Genomic DNA, 9,097 nt, shown 5'->3' with positions numbered 1-9,097 from the left:
CAAGACTGTTTTAGTTGACTACAAATTATTGCAAGAGGATTATTCATGCTATTGTTTAGACCTCACAACACCCCAAATATCGACTTCAGAGGTCTCAGATCAATAGACTATGACCACAGCATCAATGCTGAACATTTTGGTTCAGCTACTAATCCAGAATGTTTATCTGAAAGCCTCTTATAAGTTTAAGAATGCTAATGCTTTGTAATAAACTGCCTCCAGGACGTTAAAAAAGTTGGTGTTGGTAGTGTAATGAGATAGAAAACGGTATTATAAGAAAGTAAGATTGATTTGGTTCGAATTCAATGGACTTTGATGGAAAAAGGTACTCGAACCATGTTCTACCTAAACATGCCCATTTAATTTTGCAGCATCCTAGAGCCGTATTGCAATCTCACAATACACAGCCACATACCGGTACGGCTCGTTTGACACTCTAATTCTTGCAAAGCAACAGCAACCTGTTTCTGCCACAGTCATCTAAATCGCTAGATTTAATCCAAATTAAGCTGCATTGGACAAAAATGGATTGACATGATTTACCAAAGACTATCGCATCCACAGACTATGCAACAGCTGACCAAAGTTCTACATTTGGAGTGGGAGAGTATTCCTATACAGTTTTTATTACACACATTTGCTTCCGTTAGATGCCGTTTATGGTTATCATTTGTGTCTTCGGGGGCATACCAGATATATTGATCTTTATTGGCCTTAAACTAGTTATGATTATAAAATTGTTTATTAATTATGACATTTAGATAGTATTCCTGCTGCTTACTACATTATTGTCTTATCAATGCATCATTATACTAAATGTTCAATGTGTCACTAAAATTCTACTATGCATTTCATTTTGTTGAAGAGTATATAACATACATGTACATACCTCTTGATAGAATAGGTTAAGATTTCTACTTCATAATTTGGTTGCTTGTGGGGACTTAAAACTACTTTTTCTAACCACAACCTCTAGGCTTTTCAGATGTGGAAAATTTACAGTTTTTGCTTGGGTGTTTATGTCCAAAGATATCTTAATTTTTGTTGGTAGGTCCATTGAAAAAAAAAATCCTGGATCCATGCATGTCCTAGCAATATCTGGTTTACTAAAGTTAATGTAAAGATGACCATCTATCATTAAACGTCATCAGAATCAATATTATGCTGCTTCAGGCACAACTTGACATGCTTTGTTAAGAGTATAACAAGCATATATATTCAAATACTAGTTGTTGTGCTTCAGTGTTAGGCCTTTGTTTATATACTAAATTAGACTATACGGAATATTCCTTCTCATGATTAGTATACATAGGGCTAACGATGGATGGGTCCGAACAACAGGGGATTATACTCCTCTTAGGCACCTGACCCACCTCTAGAATTTCCAAGATCCCTGTTTCATGCCTTTTTAATATATTTTTGAATGTATTGTTTAAAGATTTTTTGAGATCGATCACTGTTCATAATATTCACCTTTTACATTTTTAAGCTTTATTTATAGTTTTAAATATTATCTATACACTGAATTAACGACGGATTTCCCCGTTATTTCCCAAGCAAGACAAGAAGCACACGTGTTTATACGACCGATTGTATTGTGCTTTTGATGCTCTTAATTAATGTTATATCTAGGAGAAACTTCAGGAGTATACCGTTCAACAAAATTTCGATAAGTGGTGTACACCACATGTGAATACTTAAACATTTCAAGGAACGTTTGGAAAATTTGAATTCATGAAATTTTACTAAGATCAGCAACATAAAAACTTACGACTTTTCTACATCATATATACAACCATTCCCTCCGTGACACCTGATCCCACTTTTGATGCTTTCGAGGTCAGTTTTCTCCTCCAACATTTGTAATGTTTATAATGAACTTTTGAGCTTGAATACTGCATGTACTGTTCTTTATCACCATTAATTTCATAGTCTTGTCTATTGACTAATAACTAAGAAATAAATAAATGTTAATCTTGGTACAGTACAGTCATTAAAAGATATGTTAAAAACATGGGGTTAACGTGTTAATGTTTGATACCTAGTAACAGAGACAGAAAGAGATTTATTAGTTTTCTAAATGTTGAAAAGTTGAATTTCTTAACGATAATCTTTCCTGAAATCAAGAAGATGATTGCATGCGTAAACAAGCCAAGACTTTACTTTCCTTTCAGTTTCCTATCAAGAAAAACTGGCGACTGCTCGTTTTTTAAAACAAGAATTTCAGATTTGAAGGTTTTCCAATTTTATTTAAAATATTTAAATAATTGTAGAAGACATTACATTCCATTCAGTTTCATACCATAGGAAAATCTTTCAAAGATAACCTTTAAAAAAAACTTGAAATCGAGAACATCTGTCTTAAAATTCAGGTTTTTCCAATATGATAAAAACTAATCAGATATTTGTAAAGGCCAGTTATTAAAGCAGAGACGTATAAATTTTTGTTGAACTGGAAGCAAAGGAACATAATTTTTATCTTTGAAACTCATGATTTAGATTATGCTATGAAAATTTAAAGGTGCTAATGAATGAACCATTATCGAAAACAAGAGGCGTGTGCTTGTAAAACACTGATTTCTCCGTACGGTATCTTAATTGACTGAAAAATACAGTTTCTTACAGACTTTGTCAGAAGATAAAAAATGTTGTTATAAAAAGCAATTCTTGTCTCACTGAATAAACCCGTGAAAATGAAAATCCAAGCACCAATGGGTCAAAAGTTTTGATCAGAGTTAATATTAAATAGAAAATGAAACTCAAAGGTCAATGACAATGGGTCAAAATTAATTAAAGCTTCCCCATGGGGGGACATTGTCATAAGAAATTCAGATGTGAAGTAGAAGACCTAACACCAACTATTGAAAATACATAATTCGTTAATTCTAAGTTTTTTATTCAAAAGTAGGGCATATTTCAATCCCTATTAAAATGTTAAGGGTTAAGACCAATGTGATTTTTTTTAAAATAATGGATCAAACTCTAATGTCAAGGGAAAGTACTATTCAAAAATGGTTTAAATCTGTTTTGAATACTTTAAAAAATCCAAGACATTTTTGAAAAATATAAATTCACAAAATTTTTCGTAAATCAACAACATAAAACTGACAATTTGTTCACATTCATATTCAACTATTCCCCCACGATAAGTTAAATTTCAGGCTTTTTGATATCTTTGACAGCTCCTTTTTAACAGAAAAGGAACTCATAACTTTACGTATTTATTATCGGTCATTTGCAAAATAATTTTCTTCCAAAAATTTTCCTGATCATGACAAGGAGCAAACGATAATTGAGACGGTTTGGCATAAGATTCTCACACCTCCATTATACCTAACCACACCTCTGATGATTAAGAGTCCACTAAGGCAACAAAAGTACTAACCTGAGGTTATAAATAAATTAGACTTCTTATCAGTAAGATTTTTGTAACATTTGATTGAAAATGGGGAAAGAAAATAAATATGACAGAGGAAATTCGGACTATAATAACTATCAAGTTTATGGCCCAAATTCTATTATTTTCTTTATGTGAAGCAACTCCATTCCATTGCTTTAATATTTCATTATTTAAAAAAGTTTTGTTACTTGTGAATTGTTGTAAGTGAGGAAAAAATTTGTCATAGTATGAAAAAATGAGGTATTTCCCGCAAAATGCTCAGGGGCCACTACACAAAAAGTAGCTCATTGACCTAATAATTTAAAATTGATATTTAACACCAGAACTGTAGGTGTACAGTGTGGTGTACAATGTGGTGTACAAAGTGGTTTTTCGTTCTTATCAGTGAAATTTTTAGTCATCTGAGTAAAGGTATACCTTAATTAAATCATTGTTGACAAATGCAACAAAGAGATGACTTAAGCCCTGCCTACCTCTTTATCATACGAAACACTATCATGAGATCTATGCAGATGTGTTATAATTTGACCAAAGACTTCTTTCCCATATATATTTTAACAGTGAATGAAAGGCTGTGTGAAACACTGATCAAAAGTTGAATTTTGAGAATGCATGTAAATTATGCATTTATCCATTTTGAATATATCTTAGTCTAGCACAATGCTAAAAATTATCTAATCTAAGTTATAAATTTCAGGTTATTTTATCTTACAACGAATTATTAATCAATCTTAAAAGAATCTGAACCAAGATCTCTTCAGTGTGCAGTGTTTAGAGATATCTATGCAATGAAAAGATACAAGTGTAGAGATGTCCCTCACGATGAAATCTTACAGGGAGGAGGAATCTGCCTCCCCCTAGGATTATCTCAGCTCTCAAACTTGTAAAGTCTACTTTGGATCCCTCATCTCTCGAAAACACGAAGCCCTAGGAAAAAATTGGCAAAGAGTGTGCAAATTAAAAGACTTGTTCTTACCCCCACCCCTAGATTTTTTAGATGCTGACAGATTTACTGTTTTGGCTTATCTGTTTCCGTCAAAAGATATATTTCTTTTTTGTGTGTAATACCTTTGTAAAAAAACTCCTGGATACATGCATATCCTAGCAATATCTGGTCTACTATAGTTGATGTAAGGGTGATCATCCATCTATCATTAAACATTAGAATCAATATTATGCAGCTTCAGCACAACTTGACAAGCCTTAAACAGAGTAACCGGCGCTTGTAAATATTTTTGCCTTAGTTCTATTTTGTTTAAAATTATATTTAATTAAACTACGGAATATTCCCTCTTATAATCAGTGAATAATACTCACGGTGTCCGAACAACAGGGGATTTATACCCAGCTTGGGCACCTGATCCACCTCTAAAATTTCCAGGTGTCGTGTCTTATTCTTTCTTTATATTTCTGTATTGTTTACAGATTTTGTTTTAAATCGATCACCGTTCGTAATCTCCACCTTTTACATTTTTAAGCTTTATTTACACACTGAATTAGCGACAGATTTTTCCGTTATTTCCAAATCATGACAAGGAGCACACGGGTACGACGGATTGTTGGCAGGGGATGGTCACTTCTTCATGGCACCAAATCCCATCTCTGATGTTTTAAACATTATTTACACACCGAAATGTTGACGGATTTCCCCCCGATATTTCCCGATCAAGACAAGACGTGCACGGCTATGCCGGTTGTTGGTAAGGGGTGCCCACTCATCGATGGCACCTGACCCCACCTCTGATAATTACTCTGTTCCTGATCTGTATTGTGAAATGGACTTTTAAGCAGAAATACTGTTTGTTATCTACATATATTTCACGCCTCAAACTGAATATAATTTATCATAAGCCATATTCATAAAGATTCATCATTTCAAAAATGTCCAATAATAAGTTCATTGGATCTTCATGAACTGTTCATGAATAATTTGATGAATTTTTTCAGGAATGTTCATGAATGAATAACATTCATGTACCATTAGCAATCATGAATATTCTCGCTTATTTGTACACAAAAATGCAATTCATGTTTATCATAAAAATGCATGAAGTCATACTAAAAACAGTAACAGTAGATGTTTTATAATACAGCATTTTGAAAGATTTCACAGAAATGTTGTTTGTTTTCCAACCATGGCATTAAAATCTTTGTTAAAAAACTTAAATTATAGACAATTGTGATATATTAAACCATAGTAAATGAATAAAATGTAGTTCATTCCTGGTAAAAGTATGAAAAATTTCAATTCAAACGCAACTCTTTGCAGAATGTTTAATTACTAGGTCAAAAAATGTTTCAAAGTGTGTTTTAATGCCAGAAATTGAACAGTTTTTAATTCCAATCTAGGACAAAGTTTGTTCAGCACCAGGGTATTTAAGTGCTTTCAAGCATTTTTTAGCAGAGATGAATTCAAAAATCCTTATTGTCTCTCCATGTGGAATTTCAGAATTTCATCATTTGGATCCTTTGATTGAATATCATTCGCATTTTCATTTATTTTTATTTTTTTTTAAGAGCTCAGATTTTTTTTGCAGCCAATTTCTTGTCTTCTGAAACATTTGTGAAAAATGCTACTCTTTATCCCTCGAAAAGAAAGCCCATGATTGTAAAACAAGACTTTTTTGTATTTTCTTGCATTTTAGTTTCATTTAATTTTGCATCAGAAGCACTTGCAAATTAAAACATTCTGAGTGGAATTTAAGCCTATTTTCTTGGACTGCCATTTTGTAGATCAATCAGGCCAGTGAATGTTTTGAGGCTCAGACTAAAATTGATGTATGTTATATGGTTGGATCCCAACTTAATGCAAAGTTAGACAAAACTTTCATTAAAAAAAGACATATTAATTTTTTTTACAAATAGACAGTAACATCTACAGACAGATTTCTGACTCAGTGATCGCCTCCATTTTTTGTCACTCACCAGTTATGAAGTAGATCGATCCTATATATAGCCTTCTTTCTTCATTTTCGGTTATTTTCTTAAAAAGTTCACAAAGATCAGTGACTATGCAAATTATAGATCACAAATGCGGATCCTTGCACTCTACAAATACCCACTTCCAACGCCTCGCGCGTTTTCAAGTTTGCGCCTATATTCAAAAATGTACGGTAGAGCTGAGAAATACGTTAGTTTCGAAATTCCAAGATTTCTGATAAAAAAAAATAACAAACACTATCTGAATAATTTTTTACTGAAAATGCAATTTTTATATCGAAATAAGTTTTTTCAATAAAGAATTCGAATTTTTTACGTCATTAATTATACATATATTTACATCCACTGAATATTTCCTCCTTTATTTCCTAAGAAACCCCATTGCGTTTATCACTGCATAAACTATATTTGATTTAAATTTGCTGTTCCATCAATGAAACGTTAAAGACGTTCGCATCATTAATACAAGAATTAATCTTTTTAAGCACTTTAATGATTATTTAAACAGATATAAATATAAACAATAAATTTTCTTTGTTTGTTGTTACTGTGAACGCCGACTATTGCATTATAATCCGCTTACGGGGGTTATGTATTTTTTTCTGCAAATCGTCTTAATATTATTAACATGAAAGATATTATTGTTTAAGTATTGCATTTTAAAATTCATAGCAGTTTTAACAGAACATTGACATGATAATAATAATATCTCACCCTCAGACTGAATATTCTGAGCTGTGAAGACGCATAGGAGAAATAAAACTAGAAAATATGAATGTGGATTGTGTCATAGATATTTAACAACCATGCAGTCTGTGCTGTATCTTTTAGACACAAAACAAGGGAAACTTCTGACAATTTAAAATGTATATAGCGTTTCGAGTGGGCACTGTTAATACGGTACAGTACAGACAAGCGATATAATTTTGTAGTTGTTAATAAATATATAAAACGTTTTTTACGAAGCTCACAAAGTTCTTTTTTCAGAATGTTTCATCTTCCAACAACTTTTTTAAAGTTTGATGTTAGAGACAATTCGGTCGAACAAAGTTGTGTGATGAAAAACGACATTATTTAAAGCACATTATGATGAATATAACAGTTTAATTTAGATTATGAAGGAACATACGTAATCAATTTGAAAAAAATGCTGTCAATGATGATGCAGTGTTTGTTTAATTAAAATCATGTAAAAACATGAAATGTTTAGAGATTTCCTGATTTATTTTTCAGATAGTTGGTGAAAGAATGTTATTAAATATAAAACATACCAGGGGCTTGTTCAACAAATGCATCTGCATGCAAAAGTTGTATTATGAGAGTTAAATGAAATCATTTTTGTCAACTTTTGCATGAAAATTACAAACATTCATAATACCTTGAACTCTACATTTTTGTCTTTATGAAAATTACCAGTATTCATATATATATTCACTATTTGTTCATGAACTAATTTTATGAATATATTCATGAAAAATTCATAAATAACACAATAACCCTTCATGAACACATCATGAATGTTCATGAAGGATTCATAAAAGTTCCTGAAATTATGATTTTCACCTCGAAGGGGAAAAGACAAAAAATGTATTGTACATGTATATGAAGAAAATTTTCATTTTCCTGTATTACCAAAGTGGGCACGGTTAATATGTTATACAAAGTCATTAATTTAAATTTATTAACATACACATATTTCTTTACTTTATTTTGTATTTTTCAAATATATGTTTTTTGATCAGTTACGCCATATATGGCTTAAACCCGAATACTGATTTCTATTAAAGTCATATAGGATGCATTATTGTGTTTCATTAAAGAGGAGATGCAATATACTTTTCGATTACACACAGTCACACACATGCAGTAGCTGACACACATTGCAATGTACATACATCCTCTAAATACAATACAACCATTTACAGATCTATAGATAAAAAACATAAACTTAGGTAATTTATTTTTTTTTTTTAAAAAGCTATCTAAAGGTACAGTGATTAAGTCTTCTATAACGGAGAGACAGCTGGGGAGATTGTTTTAATTTTCTATTAACAAAAATTAAGAGTTGAATATTTTCAATGATAAGAGAGCATTCAAAAAGATGATTGCATGCGTAAAGAAGTTCAAGTCTGTACATTCCTTTTAGTTTCATACCAAGGGAACTTCAGGCGATAACCTTTTTAAAAAAAAACAACTTAAAACTGCGAGTATCTGAAAATTCAGGTTTTTCCACAAAACTCATCAGATATATGTAAAAGCCAGCTACTAAAGCAGAGCTCTGATATAAAAATATCATTTACAGAGATTCTTTTCCCTGAAAGATGAGAGAAAGGAGAAGAAATTCCAGCCATAATTTGATTTAACCTCTCAACATTTTTGTTGAACTGGAAGCGAAAGGAACATAATTTTTATCTTTGAAACTCATGATTTAGATTATGCTATGAAAATGTAAAGGTGCTAATGAATGAATCATTATCGAAGACAAGAGGCGTGTGCTTGTAAAACACTGATTTCCCCGTACGGTATCTTAACTGGCTGAAAAGTATTTCTTACAGATTTTGTTAGAAGATAAAAAAATGTTGTTATAAAAAACAATTCTTGTCTCACTGAATAAACCCTTGAAAATGAAAATCCAAGCACCAATGGGTCAAACGTTTTGATCAGAGTTAATATTAAATAGAAAATGAAACTCAAAGGTCAATGACAATGGGTCAAAATTAATTGTAAAGCTTCATACCATGGGAACTTCAGGGACAT

Source organism: Saccostrea cucullata, unplaced genomic scaffold (genome assembly GCF_032062105.1).
Source record: "Saccostrea cucullata isolate Sc308-1 unplaced genomic scaffold, CSIRO_AGI_Scuc_v1 ctg2544, whole genome shotgun sequence".
Lineage (NCBI taxonomy): Eukaryota > Metazoa > Mollusca > Bivalvia > Ostreida > Ostreidae > Saccostrea > Saccostrea cuccullata.
Note: the sequence above shows the minus strand (reverse complement) of the source record.